This window comes from Prionailurus bengalensis, chromosome F2 (assembly GCF_016509475.1).
Source record: "Prionailurus bengalensis isolate Pbe53 chromosome F2, Fcat_Pben_1.1_paternal_pri, whole genome shotgun sequence".
Lineage (NCBI taxonomy): Eukaryota > Metazoa > Chordata > Mammalia > Carnivora > Felidae > Prionailurus > Prionailurus bengalensis.
The window spans coordinates 7,428,850-7,446,329 of NC_057353.1; positions in this window are offsets into that span (position 1 = coordinate 7,428,850).

Genomic DNA, 17,480 nt, shown 5'->3' on the forward strand with positions numbered 1-17,480 from the left:
GGATTGCCCTCATGCCCCCGCTGAAGGAGTGAGACTTGCCTTAGCTCCGTGGCTGTGTTCCATCCCCCGGGGATTTGTTATGGATGAACCGCGTGTTACAGTTTGGGTCAAGAAGACCGAGATGCTTCCTGAGGGGCCTCTGGAAGATGCCTCTTTCTTCCTTGGAGGCTACCAGAGGAGAGGTAGTTTCCTTTCCTGCATAGCGTGCTCTAGATTTAAGGTCCGAACTGTAGCTACGATACTACCAGGAAGAGAGCTGGTCCGGAGATAGTGAGCTCACACACAGAAAGCCAATGCTGAGGAACTGCAGAGAGAGAAAGCCCGAGTTTAATAACCTGGAGGCCCCTGGATGAAGAGCTCTCTTGAAGCTGGCTCTGCAACAGTTTAGTTACATTAACCAATATATTACTCAGTTTGCTCACATCAGTTGGCATCATGCTTCTGTTTCTGGCAACCGAAGCATGGCAATGGATGAAAACTTCTAGTTATCTAAGAAAGATCATACAGCTACTTCACTTTAGTGGTAATTTCCCCAAGTTTCCCTTCTCTTCGTTGATGTTTCTAGATCAGAAAGGCCTTAACTCCTGATTCAAATTTTCAAAAATAATTGAGCCGCGATACTCTGTGGACTTCCTCACTTTTGCCTCCTAAAGGAGTGTGAGGGCCAATCATTCAAGCAGTACCTATGGAACACGTACTATGTGACAACTGTCCTCTCTTCAAAGAGTGCTTCCATTTTGATGGAAGTTTTTCCTCTTTGATGTCCACATAATATTCATTGTGAATAAAGTAGGCATCATACGCAGTCGAGTATATGAACTACTGGTTACTCCTCATCTTAAAGATCACAAAATGGAACCAGAAAGAAGTTAAATGGTTTGTCCAAGATCTCATGGCAAATTTCAGTCTTAGAAGGAAACCCCAGTTTCTTAATCCACGGTCCAGTGGTGTTTCATTACACTTCCCTGCCTCCTCACATTGATTAGCGCTACCTTTGCTAATAATTATGATGTTATTGTTTTATTCCAGGCCGTAATTACCCAAATCACTTTGGCCTGCACAAATTGAATCAGAGAGCTAACAAGAACTGACTTCCTTATGAAATTTCTAGCACTTCCTATTTTCAGACAGGCTAGAAATACCCTGCGAACAGCCTTTCTTATAAGATTTGGCATCTGCCTCTTGCTATGATCAGAAATAAGAAGTATAGAGGTTGGAGAAAATTAACTAAAAAAATGAACCTGAAAAGTCTCAGTTCTACATACCCACGGGAGCTTTTCAAATGTCAGATCTGGACCCTGATATTGCCGAGCTCTCTTGTTGTTTCCTTATACAGCAAATGTTTGTCCTGACTTGTCTTGTCTTCACAGCAGTTATTTGCTTAATACAAAGTCTGTGTGCTGTAAGACACTAATTTCAGAATTGAAACAAAAACTTTTTGTTTGTAAAAATCAGATTCAGTACTGATTATTGACTGACCGCGTTCCCGAGGCTCTCCCATATTTCCCCACAGAAAACCATACGGTCCTCTCAGCAGTTTATCTTTGTTCCCTGAAAAGTAATAATTCCAGTGATTCCTGAGAGAATCCAAGTAGCCAAATCACGACATCATATTAGCTCTTCAGAAATATAATTTCCTCGCTTACTGTTACAGTAGCACCTGGAATGGATTTTAACTCCAGTCCTGGGAGTGTAGTCTGGCTATTTGGTACCAATATTCATCATCCTGAACCACTTCGCTGTGACTAGCTATGTGCTCTGTTTCATTACCATGCCTTTCCATTAATTGTACAGACCATTAATTCTCTTCAATACCGTATTTGATTTTCATGCGTAAATATGGCCAAGCAAATCTTCTTGTTTTCTACTGGGGGTAAAGAATGCTTTCCTTTTGTGGCTCAATTACTTCTGGAGGCAGAGGAGCCAGCCTTCCCACACCTGTCTGTCTCATCAGGGTGCTCATCCCCTGTGGGTCAACAACATGGGGAGTGTATTTTGACCTCTAAACTTCATTCAAGCACCTTGTTTCGATTGTGACCAAGGAGTGACGGAGGCAACTGCCCTCTCTAATTTTAGAGATTGTGCTTGGGAATTACAGTTCTAGGCTTCTCAAGGGGAGAGTAATTCCCGAGTTGCCTGTGTAAGTGGAGCGCTGGGAAGAACAATTGAATGAATAACTAGAAAGGATTTATTTGAAAAGCGAACAGAAGGCACACATTGAAGAATGGGGTGTCCAATTTTAACAAAGGAAAAGGACGTTTTTCTTTCTGCTTTCTAAAATGTCTGACACTTCAGGAGCGTCCAGGGGGCTCAGTCAGTTAAGCATCCAACTCTCGATTTCAGCTCAGGTCATGATCTCACGGTTCGTGGGTTGGAGTCCCACCCACATTGGGCTCTGGGCTGGGCAGGGAGCCTGCTTGGGATTCTCTCTCTCTCCCTCTCTCTCTGCCCCTCCTCTGCTTGTTATTTCTCTCTCTCTCTCTCTCTCTCAAAATAAGTAAAATAAACATTAAAAAATGTCTAGCACTTGGGGCGCCTGGGTGGCTCCATCATTAAGTGTCTGACTTCGGCTCAGGTCATGATCTCACTGTTGGTGGGTTCGAGCCCCGTGTCAGGCTCTATGCTGATGGCTCAGAGCCTGAAGCCTGCTTCTGATTCTGTGTCTCCCTCTCTCTCTGCCCCTCCCCTGCTCACGCTCTCTCAAAAATAAATAAATGTAAAAAAAATGTCTAACACTTCATACGGGTATTTAATCCAGGAGATTCTAGATAGGTAGGTAGATAGATACATAGTCACGTATGTGTATACATATTTAACTGAGGTATTTTTAGTAAATAAATCACTCCAAAAAATCCATAAACGTCAGGAAACAACTAGGATATTTTAAAATTCATTGGGGTAAAAAGATCTACAGAGGAATAAAAAAGTATTTTTATACTGACCAGTATTCATCGAGTTAACTCTGATGACTTTTATCCTGTCTCCTTTGGCCATCGTAACTCTAGAAGAAAGTTGTTACCTCAGTTGCCTGTAACATTCAGATGATGGGTAGGATGCTGCAAGGTATTGAGTTTTGTTCAACTGAGCCTTTTCTAACAATACACACTTGAATACCTCCACTTTGAATATATTACAGCTGTTACTGGCATAATAAAAATGAACACTACTCAAGGTTTCTTAACGGTGAAATTTTGTCAATAATTTGTTGTATGGTATGGGCACCTTCAATGATTTTTACAGTGTGCTTTCAGCACAAGCTAAGTAGTGAGTGTACTTGAGTTTGTTGTTCTTAAACATTTCAAAATACAAGTCCATTTCACTCGTGGTTTCATTTGACTTATTTACTTGTTTGGAAAACACAACCACAGCCGAATCCTATTTTAAGAGTTAACACGCCCTTTCGTTGGTGGCCAAGAGCAAGAAATTCTGCCCTGATTCCCCAGAGGACTCTGATCTGTGGCTGGCTTCCTGGTACTCGATACTGTATTCCCGAGTGAAGATTGTTGTCCTCTTTTTCACATTCCTAGTCTCTTACAGGCCTTTATACCTATGTTTCTGACACGCTAGAAATATGACATCCCCAAAGAACACTTTGGCGTGAGCAGGTAGCTCCAGAGCGTAAGCTACTCGATTATTAACGCGGTTGTTTTCAGGGTTCAAGTGCAGCACAAGATTCAGGAGTCTAGAGCTTATCTTCTGTTCCCTCTGTTGATTTTAGAACCACGGCAGTAACAATTCTTGACTTCCTTCACTCCCACCCTGGCCAGGTCCCCTTCCTCCCCATGAAGAATTTCTGGTACCTGTCCCTCTCATCTATGAAAAAAAGCTGTAGGCGACCTATTTTCTTGATTCAGAGTAGTCATTTGACTCCCCCCCCCCCCCCCCCGCCACTCCCAACCCAAGCAGGAAACCTAATCCTATCTTGTGAAAAACAAAGTCCAACTGACCTCTGTGCCCTCAGACTCAATGACATCTGGGTCTCAACCAGAACCCGAACCCGTGTGAATAAAGCACATGCCAATTTTGTTTAGAACTTGCCTTTTCAAAAACATACTCTGTGTCAAATTCATGAGGTGACACTCGATCAGTAATTAAGTCCAGGAACTTTTAGAGGTCTTGGGGAGGCTTCAATATTCATTGTGTGTCACTTGCATGGGTAAGTGAAGCAAGTGTCCCATCGGAGTCTGCCTTCTGTGAAGGGAGACTACAATTCTCTTTGTTCTTGTTCCTACGTGAAGCAGACAGTTAGACCTCACCTTTCTAAGTTTAGAAAATAAAAACTGCATTGGAATAGAGAACTTACTTTGCTAGGCTTTTTGTGCTTGTTAGTTTAGTTATTCAGACCAATCTTCTGTACGTTTTGAACATATTTCTGCAACTCCTAAAGATCTGTCCATTGTCCAAAATAATATCTGTATGTTGTGGATGTTTTACTAACTAAGGTCTGTTTATCATCACCTTAAAAAAAAAATTTGTCGTGCTTCAATTTAAGCCAATTCAATTCAAATTCTTCTAAGTTTATGTAAACGATTGTCACATCTTTATTCTTCCTGACAAGTGGCTTATTATGCTTCCAGAATTTATCTATAACATACACTAGAGCATTTTGGAAGCAGCAGAACCATGAAAACATTAAATACCTATTATAATTCTAGAAGAGTGTTGGATGTTTTTGTTTACTTGGGGGTTTGGGTATTCTTTTTAAATGTAGTATAACTTGAGTATGAGAGAAAGGAGAATTATCCCAGCATTACCCATTTTAATTTTTGTATGTAGTCATACCTTTTTATCAGACTAATTGAGAACATTTTAAGTCTACATACGATTTATCAAGAAGTGACGTCGAAGTGAAAAGCCAGTGGGTTTTCCAATTACTTCCAGTTCTATCAGACAAACAATAGAGAGTTCCCATTTCCACTGCCTTCCACCCCTTCATATTTTCTGAGGCATGCACGAATCACCTCGGTTTGCTATCATACTCTTTTTCAATGAGCTTGGAAACTTAATTAGGAAAAAGGAAATCAGCAGCCGCTGGAACAGGGCCCAGTTACCCTCTCAGACTTCAAAGGGAGCTCCCGACGCCAGAGTGATTCAGGAGAGGAGACAAGAGGTGAGCATGGGGTCTCTGGGCGCTTCAGGATATCTGCTTTCTATGTTCTCTTTGAATGGCAGAAGCCCAGGGATCCAATCCAGAGGACGATTAAGGGTAGCGGGGAGCAAGTGCTATGGAACAGAATTTTTCTTGCATATCAATCCCAGAAACATGTGTATTACAATGATTAAGATCTTAGTGGACCCATTTTGCATTGGCCATCTTGACTTTATTCCGTTCAGTTGCATGGTTTTGAAAATTCTCTTCTATGTCCCTATCTACTTATCTTCTTGTGAAATTTAATTGCACGTAGTTAAGTAAACATGGCATACGATTCATGCCTCTTTACTCTTAGAAATTCTGCGTGCTCTGCGTGGCATGCACTTCCCCGCTCTGCGGGCCTGATGAATTCCTAGTGATTCTTTAGGAACCCTCCTCAAACATCACCTCTGCAAAGCCATCCCTGACTCCAGAGGGCTAATTATATACTGCTATGAATCCTTATTCTATCTTATATGTATCACGTAATAAACTTTTCATCCTATGTTACTGGTATTTATGTGTTTGCCCTGCTGGATTTAAAGCTTTTTGAAGGAATGATTCATATATCCTCCACTTTTTATCCTCATCTACTAAAGTCCAGGTTAATGTGTGTGTGTGTGTGTGTGTGTGTGTGTGTGTGTGTGTGTGTATCAAGTTAGTGTCCATTACTGGCTCCAATTTTTATAACAATTTCATAGCCATCACACAGTGAAGCTGTAATATTTCCAATTCGTTTCAGGTGAGGAAACTGAGCTCAGAGAATGTTGCTCACAGAAGCAACATTCCCAAGGGAAAGCACCCAGAATTCCCGCCCAGAATGAAATCGTGGTCAGCTGGACCCTAAACTCTGGGCTCACTTAAGGTACCACTATGCACACTTCCGGCAGACTTCTATACAGTTCACATTTGCAGACAATCAGAAAGTATGCGTTCAGTGTTTGTTGAATTCATGACGTCACTGACCACTCTTGGTGGTGATTTGTACTACACGCGTGATGATCAGCTCCTGATCAACAGGATAGATGCCTGCTTCTAGAAAGAATAGATCCCACAAGACAGAGCTACTGCATCATTTCTGATTCCCCAGAAAACTCCCCTCAAGTAGGTGCTGCATGAATACGAGGCACGGATATGCAAAATACAGCGAGGGCACCTCCTTCATGGTTACATAAATGGAGAAAAACCGACAAGGTTGGAGGACATGGCTCAAGTTAACCGGATAATAAGTGGCAGAAAAGGGGCTAGTAAGGAAGGAGCTCTGGCCAGCGTTGGTGGTGATCTGGACTTTATGATGTGGAGCCAGCCTGTGCCTGGTTAGTACTTACTCCTCTGTTCTTTAACACCAGGCTTGCTTTAGCATTTAATTTAATTTTAAATTTAATTAATTTAAATTTAATTTAATTAATTTAATTTAATTTTTCTGTAGTTCCTCCTTTATTAAATACCTGTACCTTGCTTTGCTGTACATCATTGTGACTTCACCTTTTTTATGTTCGGGCTTTGTATGACTCCTAGATTCTGAGTACGGGGGAATCCAGGGCTAAGATAACTAGGGTTAACCTCCCTTGGTTCCAAAGCATGAGATAAACCCTGAGCCACTGTAAACATTTCTGCTCTGGGCGCTGATGACAAGAACTCATGAGAAGAATATGGGATGAGATATCCAAAGCGGAGTCGGAAGGATAAGCTACACTGCGGTTTCTCGAGTTGCTGGTTATTGGGTGTGGGCTGTCGTGGCAATGAGAGGCCACTGCGGGGAAGGCAAAGAAAGAGTCAGTCTAGACCAGGAAAGGATGAGGAAGTATGGTGGGTGAATGTGTCTCTGGCATATAAGCCTTGGCCAAACTATTCACTTGGCTGAGGGCGAAGACCATTAAAATCTCTTCCCCATGATGCTGGCTAGAAAAAGTCACATCACAGAAATCTCCTGTATTTCTGTAATCCAGACCTCTTTCTCCATTAGCCAAGATCCTCTAATGCTACAGAGACACAAAGGGGGATCCTGGTCTAAACAGTGTTTAGAACCCATCTTTCCTGGCTCCCAGGGCAGGCAGTCTTTGGTCTCATTAGACTATCTTTGGATCGTTAGCCCTATTTAAACTTCTGTGTGTTCAGAACCATGCAGAACAGTGGCTCAAAAAGCAGAAAGCATTTTCAGGAGATTGATTTTGTTGAATTTGAATTCAATTGATCTCTATTTTGGCTTAATCATGAATCAAGAGTTAGATTCAGCCTAGTGACTTATTTCAAAGTCAGAATTCTTTTTAAAGGCCATCGATGTTACTTCCTCATTAAAATTCCAGTTTTGTATTTATATTAAAAAGACTCTCTTGGCGAACCAAGAAGCAGACTCTTAGCTTTAGAGAACAAACCGCTGAGTACCAGGGGGGAGGACAGTGGAGGGGACGAGGGATGGGGATTAAGGAGGGCACTCATTGTGATGAGCACCAGGTGATGTACGGAATCGTTGAATCACTAAACTGTACACTTGAAATCACTGTTACACTGTATGTCAACTAACTGGAATCTAAACGAAGACTTTAAAAAATGCTCTCGATACATACAAAGGAAGTCTGTATGTTCAAGGACCACCCTACCCCCTTTTCAGTTGACCAGCAAAGTCTATCTTGCACGTTACTTTTTTATACAAAATGACTGCCAATACAGGTAAGATTTCTCACCATTCTGTAAAACATAGATCGGGATTACTTCACGTAAAACCATTTTTCCCAACCTTAAAGGACCTGCAAAATAGATCTGAGAAAGCTTGTTACTATAAAACAAGGATACCGCGTCTCATAATACGGTTGGCTCTGAAAGCGTATGTTGCGTGTAGAAACTTACGCAACCAGGAAGTCGCTTTATTTCCAGTTTGTTTCATGGCTCTGCTTTGAGCACAGTGACGCGCACTGCGTCCATTTACATTCATGAGCCGGCACACAGCCACTTGGCGCTCCTCCTTCCGTTAAAATGATGGTTTTCTTTTCATCTTTAATGTGCTCTCTCCTTTCCTTTTTTTTTTTTTTTCAACTTCCTTTTCTTTTCCTTTGCAAACACGCAAAACCCTATTTGGCCAAATGTGCATCACACTGTGTGGACCAGTAAGTGCAAGAGGCTAAAAGGAAATGAATTCCGGGTTTTGACGCCTGGAATGAGGGAAACAAAAACAAATGCACGATGAATCCGAAAAGGCAGGTGGTAATATAATTCTGTTATTATGACCTCAACCCTGCATCTTTTTGATAGATATGTGTGTTACTTCCATAGCAATAACAATGTATCACCGAGTGGCTGGCTTAAAATAACAGAAATGGATCCTCATGGCTGTGGAGGACAGAAGTCTGAAATCAAAGGGTCAGCAGGGCTATGTCCCCTCAGATGTCTCCACAGGAGGTGAAGCTTCTTCCAGCTTCTGGTGGCTCCTGGCGATCTTTGGCTTGCCCCATCACTCCAACATCTGTCTTCCCATGTTGCCTTTTCCTTTGTGTTTCTGTGTGTCCCTTCTGTCTCATGTAAGGAAGGGCACGCTCACTGGGGAAAAAAAAAATTATATACATATGTTAACGCTTTAATACAAAGTATGAAAATTGATGTTCATTTAAAATTATGCTTTTCTGGGAGTGTTTGGGTGGCTCTGTGGGTTAATCCTCTGACTCTTGACTTTGGCTCAGACCAGGATCTCACTGTTCATGAGATAGAACCCAGTGTTGGGCTCTACGCCGACCGCATGGAGTCTGCTTGGGATTCTCTCTCTCCTTCTGTTTCTGCCCCTCCCCTGTGCTCTCTTTCTCTAAAAATTAAAAAAAAAAAATCTTATGTTTTTCTATATCATTTACTTTTGGTTACATTCATGCTATTATTTAAACAAAGCAATAGGACTAGGTAACAGTATTTTAAAAAAATTTTTTTTAATGTTTACTTATTTTTGAGAGAGAAAGAGAGAGAGACAGAGTGCAGATGGGGGAGGGGCAGAGAGAAGGGGAGATACAGAACCCGAAGCAGGCTCCAGGCTCTGAGCTGTCAGCATAGAGCCTGATGCAGCCTCCAACTCATGAATCACAAGATCATGACCTGAGCCGAAATCGGATGCTTAATCAACTGAGCCACCCAGGTGCCCCAAGTAGTAGTATTTAACAGTAGGATTAATTAAATGACATATGTGAGGAAATATAACAATATTTTCATATTTCTGTTCTTATTCACAGAAATTTATTTTAGACCTTGGGCATTTAAATTTTCATACCTCATATCATATGTTCTTAATATAAATAAATGTAAGACTTTTAAGCAAGGAAAAAGTAAAGACAATAAGACGATTAAGCAATTATTGTTTATCACCTATATTTCGTAGAAATAAACATGAAATGTTTCTTTGGGCTCCATAGTTACACCAGGATAGTTGTACTCTATTTCTTTTGTAATAATACTTTTCTGAACTGCCTGCAGCTTTTAAGACCTCCTTTTCTTTTATGCAATGATAAAACTAAAGGTGGTCAGACGTAATATTCACTTTGATATGTATCTGTGCTCTTATCAAGCCCACATTAGACTGACTCCTGGTGTCAGTCCAGCGTGATGACACCAAGCTAAAAAAGTGTTCGTGTATGGAACACTGTTAAATACTACATTCTAGAAACAACGGTTTTTTGACTTGCAGGAATTTGTTCTCAGCTCCCCAAGAATGCCTATTCACTTAGTATTGGAGACTTGTCTTGGTAGAACAGCTATTTGTCGCTCAATAAGGCCCTCTACATCTATACATGCACCGTATAGGCTCCTCATGACTCACATGACCACCGATTTTTTAACTTTCCGAAGCACATTAGATACCATCATAAACTAAATCTTTCATTCTCAAGGAGCCAGCGTGGCTCAGTCTGTTAAGCATCTGACTCTTGATTTTGGCTCAGGTCATGATCTCACAGCTCTGTGAGTTCGAGCCCCACATCGGGCTCTATGCTGATAACGCGGAGCTTGCTCGGGATCGGGTCTCCCTGTCTCTCTGCCCCTCTCTGCCCCCCAGGTAAATAGACATTAAAAAAAGAAATGAAAAAAAAAACCTTTCTCAGGGAAAAAGACTTCAAAGTGAAGAGGTAAGCTGAACTCATGCAATGGAAGCAGGATTCCAAATATGTTAAAATTTTAGTAAAGAAATGAGAGAGTCCTGTTTAATTCAGGTGGTTTTCTGGTGACATTTTTTGTTTGCTTGTTTTGTTTTGTTTTGTTTGTTTGTTTGTTTATTATTTATTTATTTATTTTGAGTTCTGAGGTAGCCTTGTTTTCAAAATCTGAGGGTCTTTTTTTTCCTGTATGAGGTTTTGTCACAGCCCACGAATGGTATTGAACGTGGCACAGTTAGTAAATCCTTTGGCCTCTTTATGGCCTCTTCAAAGACCATCAAGAAATTTTATTATTTTCTTATTTTTACTCTTTTATTGAGACGTAATTGAAATGCATCATATGGTTTTAGATGTACAACATAGTTATTTGACATGATCGTCACAATGATTGTAGTTACCATCTGTCACCATACAAAGTTAGTACAATATTATTGACTACGTTCTCCATGCAATACATTACATTCCCATTCCTTATTTATCTTATAAGTGGAAGTTTGTACTTCTTGATTCACTTCACCCATTCCCCACCCTCAAACCCTAACACCTGTGGTAACCACCAATCTAGTCTTTGTATCTATGAGTCTAGGTTTTGTTTTGTTTGTTTTGTTTTTTAGGTTCCACATATAAGTGAGATCTTAACAGTATTTGTCATTGTCTGACTTATTTTACTTACCATAATTCCTTCAAGGTCCATCCATGCTGTTACAAATGTCTAGATTTGTTTCATTATTTTATGGCTGATTTGTGTGTGTGTGTGTGTGTGTGTGTGTGTGAGTGTGTGTGTGTGTGTGTTTCATCTATTGATGGAAACTTAAGTTGCTTCCATGTCCCCTACTATTATCATCAATTAATATTTGCTTTACATATTTTGGTTATTCTATGTTAGGTGCATGTATATTTATAAATGTTACTTGTTTTTGTAGGACTGGCCCCTTTATCATTATATAGTGCCCCCTCCTTATCTTTTATTACAGTCTTTTAAGTCTATTTTGTCTGGTATGAATATAACTACTCCAGATCTCTTTTTGTTTCCATTCACATGAAATATATTTTTTCATCCCTTCACTTCCAATCTGTGTGTGTCCTTACCTCCAAGAGAGTCCCTTATAGGCAGTATGTGGATGTGCCTTGTTTTTTAAAAAAAAATTTTTTTCCATTCAGCCAATCTATGTGTTTTGATTGGAGAATTTAGTCCATTTACATTTAAAGTGATGACTGATAGGTATGTACTTATTGCCATTTTATGAATTGTCTTCTTGATGTTTTTGTAGTTCCTCTTTTTTCCTTTATTCTTTTTCTCTCTTTCCTTGTGGTTTGATGACTTTCCCTAGTGTTATGTTTAGATTCCTTTCTCATTTTCATTTGTGTATTTTATAAGTCTGTTTTGTGCTTCCCATGAGGTTCACATATATCATCCTATGTATATAGCAGTCTATTTTAAGTTGATAGCAATTTAAATTTTAACACATTCCAAGACTTTACTTTTTTACTCCCTTCACCATGTTTTATTTTTTTGATGTCAGATTTTACATTTTTTTAATTTCGGGTAATCCTTTACCATTGCAGTTTTTGTTAATTTTACTACTTTGTCTTTTAACCATATTTATACTTTATGCTTTTTAAGTGATTAATCCATTTCCTTTAGTATATATTTACCTTTACCAGAGAGGTTTTTACTTTCATATGTTTTCTTTTATTAATTAGTGCTGTTTCTATTCAGCTTTAAAAAAATCTCTTTAACATTTCTTGTAAGGCAAATTTAGTAGTAATGAACTCCTTTAGCTTTTGCTTATCTGGAAAACTCTATATCTCTCTTTCAATGTTGAATGATAATTTTTCCAGATAGCGTGTTCTTGGTTGGAAGGGTTTTTTTTTTTTTTTTCCCTTCACTTTGCCTATGTAATGCCACTCCCTTCTGGTCTGCAAATTTTCTGGTGAGAAATCTGTTGATGACTTTATGGGGTTTCCCTTATATGTTACAATTTGTTTTTCTCTTACTGATTTTAAAATTCTCTTACTATCTTTGACTTTTGAGATTTTAACTATAATGTCTTGTCTTGATGTGGATATCTTGGTGTTCATCTTACTTGGAAAGCTCTGGGCCTCCTGCACTTGGATGTCTGTTTCCTTTCTCAGGTTAGGGAAATTTTCAACCATTATTTCTTCAAATAAATTGTCTGCCCCTTTCTTTCTCTCTTCTCCTTGTGGGAGCCCCATAATTCAAATATTATTCCACTTGATGTTATCCTATAGGTCCCTTCAATTATCTTCATTTTTAAAAATTCTTTTTTTCTTTTTGCTGCTCTAGCTGGGTGAGTTCCATTGCTTTGGCTTCCAGTTTGCTGATTCACTATTCTGTTTCATCTAGTCTGCTGTTGAGCCCCTGTCGTGTATTTTCAGTTTGGCTATTTATTCTTCAGCTCTGTGATCTCTGTTTGGTTCTTTCTTATGTTTTCTATCTCTTTGTTGAAATTCTTGCCGTGTTTACCCATTCTTCTCCCAAGCCTGGTAAGCATCTTTATGACCATTACTTTGAATCTATATGAGGTAGATTACTTATCTCCACATCATTAAAGCCTTTCTTCAGCTTTGTTCTTATTCTTTCATTTGGAACATTGTTCTCTGTTCCCTCATTTTGCTTGATTCTCTGTGTTTGTTTCTATGTGTGAGGTGAAATGGCTACGTCCCTCAGGCTTGAAGGAGTCACCTTGTGCAGATGATGATCCTTCTCATTCAATCTTGCCCTCACCCTCATTTGTCTCTCAAACCTTTGTGCTTGTTTCAGCCACCTGATTTATTCTTGATATGTCCCTGTTGTTGAAGCTGGGCCAAGACCCGCCAGGGTTCCAAGGGGGGAGGAGGAGGATCTCATTTAGTGCTGAGTTTCAGGCTGATGGCAAGCCAGCCCCTCAGGTTGTGGCTTTTAAAGTATGCAAATATATATAGTTTTGTGGAGCTATGATCATCATTTCTGCTGGCCTACAGACCAGGAGGTCAGGAGATGTCCCTTGGGTGACAGTTGTAAAAAATTGGGGGTCTAAGCAAGTGTATAAGTGCCTTTCTTGGAGGTCTCATTGAGCTGTAGCGAGATCAAAGGGGTGTTCAGGGAGAGGGCCTCCCTGCCTATGCTCCCCGGGGAGAGGCTTTTTAGCCTCTAGATGTGTGGGAAACCTGAAGCCTGTCCCTCAGGCTGAAACTTCAGGCTAATATGCCTTTTTCACAAGAATATTGGGGTTGCGTTTTAGTTTGCTGTCCACATGGTGCCCTGGGGGTGGCAGCCTCTTAAGAACGGTCTTTCTCATTGTTACATTCCCACAGAACTCAGGGATGCCAGCCCCTTGGCCACCAGGGCCAGGCAATCAAGGGGCACCCCCTGTGTGGGTTGTGCACACCCACTGGATTTGGAGCTGGAGAGTATAGGCAGCAGGGCAAGCTCACTGGTTTGAGAAAGGTAGGGTGATTGTGCCGTGACTGCTCACCCTGCCTGTCTCAGTAAGGCACCAGGAGGACAGCTTGCTCACCTGTGCTAGCTGGCCAGGTGAAAAGTGCAAAAGTAGCGTCCACCAGTGCCTCTGTCTCCAATAAGTCAACTATCCCCTGCCCCTCCCGCAATGCTTTTAGAGTAGCTAATAAATCTCATAGTCTAGGTCCTTTGCAAACTTCTGGTTTTGGGGGGTCCCCCCCACCCCCCGCCTAGGTCTCAGGGTGAGCGGGACTCCACGTGAATTTTTAAAAGCAGAATCTCACTTTCCTCTATCACTTGGGAGCCCAAGTGACTGGGTCCCACTCTGCACTCAAGGTAGTCCCGGTCTGGCTGTCCCACACTATGGCGACTCCACTGTTTGGCCCCGTCTTGTTCAGCCTTGCAATTGCATCTGTTTGTTGTAACATTCTTGTTCTTTTCGTGTCTCTTAGCTCTCTTCCAAATCCCAACCGAGCCCTCACAGAAATCTTGTCCCTCTCCTTTCTCATGTACTCCCCTGGTCTTACATGAGTTTTGTTTTTATCCTCTATATCCCTAAAGTCCTATATTAAGAAAAATGCTAGTGATGTATCTGCATCACAGAAGCAGATAGTAGAATAAAGAATCCTTGCTGACATCTTCTAACGCTCTTGAGAGTGGGAGGGTCTGCTTCAACATTTTTATAACTCTCTTTTTATACCTTGTATGGGAGACTATGTACTTTTTCGGGTCTAGTGTTAGATTTACAGAAAAGTTACAAAGATGTCATCGAGACTTCCTTTATATACCTCTCACTCGGTTACCCCGTTAACACCTTACTTACATTGGTGCGTTACCTTCGTTCACAACTAAGACACCAACACTGATACATTCCTACTAGCCAAACTTTGAACTTTATTTGAATTGCACTGATTTATCCACTTATGCCTCTTCCAGGATCCTACCCAGGACACCCTTACTCCTCATTTCCTTAGCTTCCTCTCGGCTGTGACAGTTTCTCAAACTTTGCTTATTTTTGATATGTACTCGTTGGACATGTTGTAGAATGTCCCTCTACTAGGATCTGTCTGATGATTTCCTCATGATTACATTCGAGTTGTAGCTTTGGGGGAAGACCACAGAGGAGAAGTGCCCTCATCCCCTGTTTTAGGGGTACCTGCTATTAACATGACTTATCACTGTGGATTTTGATCTAGATCACCTGGCCAAGAGAATGTCTACCAGATTTCTCCACTGGAAAATGGCTCCCCAACCTTCCCAGGGTAGAAGGTAGGGCAGGAGCGGGGTTGGATTAAGCCCTTTCTTCTCAAGGGGTTCATGTGCTTTTTGATTCTGCTACTTTCCTCTCAAGCACCAGAATCCAATATAAATAAAACTCTTTCTTAGTCAAGACTATAATACTTCTAAAATCTGTCTAAGTGCTAGAGTGGAAACTACATGTTTTCTGCTTTTTTATTGCAAATGTGCATTTTAACTATGTCAGAGTTAAACAGAATCTTATTGGCTAGCTTGGGGACTTAATCACCTAAGCACCATTTTTGTTTTTTGTTTTTTGTTTTTTTTTTTTCTTATGGGAAAATGCACTTTAAGACTTAAATGACTCACTAAGATACTTCAGAAACAAAACTCACTTGGCCAGTCAGAGGCTATTATGAAGTATAGAAAGAAAGCCAGGGCTCCCTCTTGCTTTCTGCATCAAATCTAACCCTTTGCCCCCAGCAATTAAGATATTTCATTTTAGGAGTGCCTGGGTGGCTCAGTCGGTTGAGTGTCCAACTCTTGATTTCAGCTCATGACATGACCCCAGGGTGTAAGGCTGGGCTCCCAGTGCTGAACGCAGAGCCTGTTTAAGATTCTCTCTCTCTCTCTCTCTCTCTCTCTCTCTCTCTCTCTCTGTCTCTCTCTCTTTCTCTCTCTCTCTGCCTGTCTCAAAATAAATAAACAAACGAAAAAAGGACACTTCATTTTAGACCCTAAATTGCATCCCATTGTATTTGCTTTTCATCAGCTTGTGTTGCTCTGCCCATTTGGAAATTAGAATATTGGGGCAATTCAACCCTCCAGATTCCTCTAATGATCATTTTTGGTGCTTGTATCCCTTAACACTAATCTGTTCCTTCCCCAGCTTCCTTCTAAACTTTAAATTCCATGGTACTGCTCTAATTTTTTTTTGGATTTTGAGCATTTTAGATGACTTTATGCTTTTGGAGTTTTAGTTTTTGGAAAGTCATGGGCATAGTTCTCCTGGACTTCAGAAGAGGTGCAGATTATTTGTCTAGGAAACCTTTTCCAGAATATTTACCAAATGCCTGTTAATATGGCAGACACTGTGTTAGGCTCTGGGCACAGAGTCTATACATGGAAGGTTAGTGGTATCTCATAAATCATAAAGGGTCTTATATAAGATCTCTCTTTAATTCTCAACTCTGCTACTAGATGGTTCATTCTAAAATGCAAAATTAGCCATGCTACTCTTTTACTTTAAATGGTTCAAGAGTCCCTATAGTTTTGAGGGGCAAATACATCTTATTAACTTATCCCATAAGAACTGTGATATCGAGTAGTCTTTCCAACTCTCAAGGTCTCATTTTTCTCAAATAGTAGTAAAATGTCTGTCTGCATTCTTTTTAAAATGTGTCATGAGGTCTTAATAAGGCAATAGTGTTTGAAAAGCGTAGGGTATGAGGTAATTTTATTTCCTCTTGGTTGTAAACTTTTTATTTCTTTTCTTTTCTTTTTTACATTAACTATGTGTTATTCTATTCATTTAAATGGAAGCCTGAAGAATGGACAAGAGTTAGGAAAATGGGTCTTGTGGTGGCACAAGGGTGTGGCCCAGATGTCTGGAGAAGAGAGGAGATCTCTCCACATCTGGGATGGTACAGTGAAGGGTGTGCCGGAACATAAGACGGGGGTCTCTGGCTGGCCAACAAGGAAGAGCAAAATAGTTCCATTATGATGGGTTCCACCAACTCTTAGAATACCCCCAGAGGGTATTTCTTCACTCATTTGAAATGACTGGATGTGAAGCCCTACAGTCTTCTCAGAATTACGGTTGATAGTGTAAGTGAAGAATCTTCAATTTGGTAGTTTCCCGGATGGACTCCAGAGAGGGGTTCTAGGACATATGCCACTGGTTTATTCATCAAGACACCTGTCTCAGTAGCATTCAGTTGCTTCGGTAATACAAGATTAACTTTTTGTTTTTCCCAAATGAAGCTCTTATTGGTAAACAAAAACACAAGGGAGGAATATAAGTATGGATAGTCACCCTGTCTTAGTTTACTCAGGCTGTGCTAACAAAACACCATAGACTAGTGGTGACATATATTCAGTCCATACCACACCCCAAGTGGAATCCTTAATTTGGTTGGGGTTGAACGACTGACTTTTCTGGCTGACCACAGGGGACGGCTGGGTCTTCTTTAATTCACCTCTATCTTTTCAAGGTCAAACACGTTGAATCAAAATATTTAATACTGACTATGTTTTACTAACTATCTTTCTCCCGAGTCCGAATATTCCCTCTCTGAAGTTGGATTATATATTTAAAAAATAGGGGTGCCTGGGTGGCTCAGTTGGTTAAACGTCTGACTCGCTCTCCACTCAGGTCACGACCTCACAATTTGTGAGACAGATCTCCATGTCAGGCTCTGCAGACAGTGCGGAACTTGCTTGGGATTCTCTCTCTTTCTCTCTCTCTCTGAAAATAAATAAAGAGACCCTTAAAAAAATAGAAACATACTAACAAAGACCCAAACAA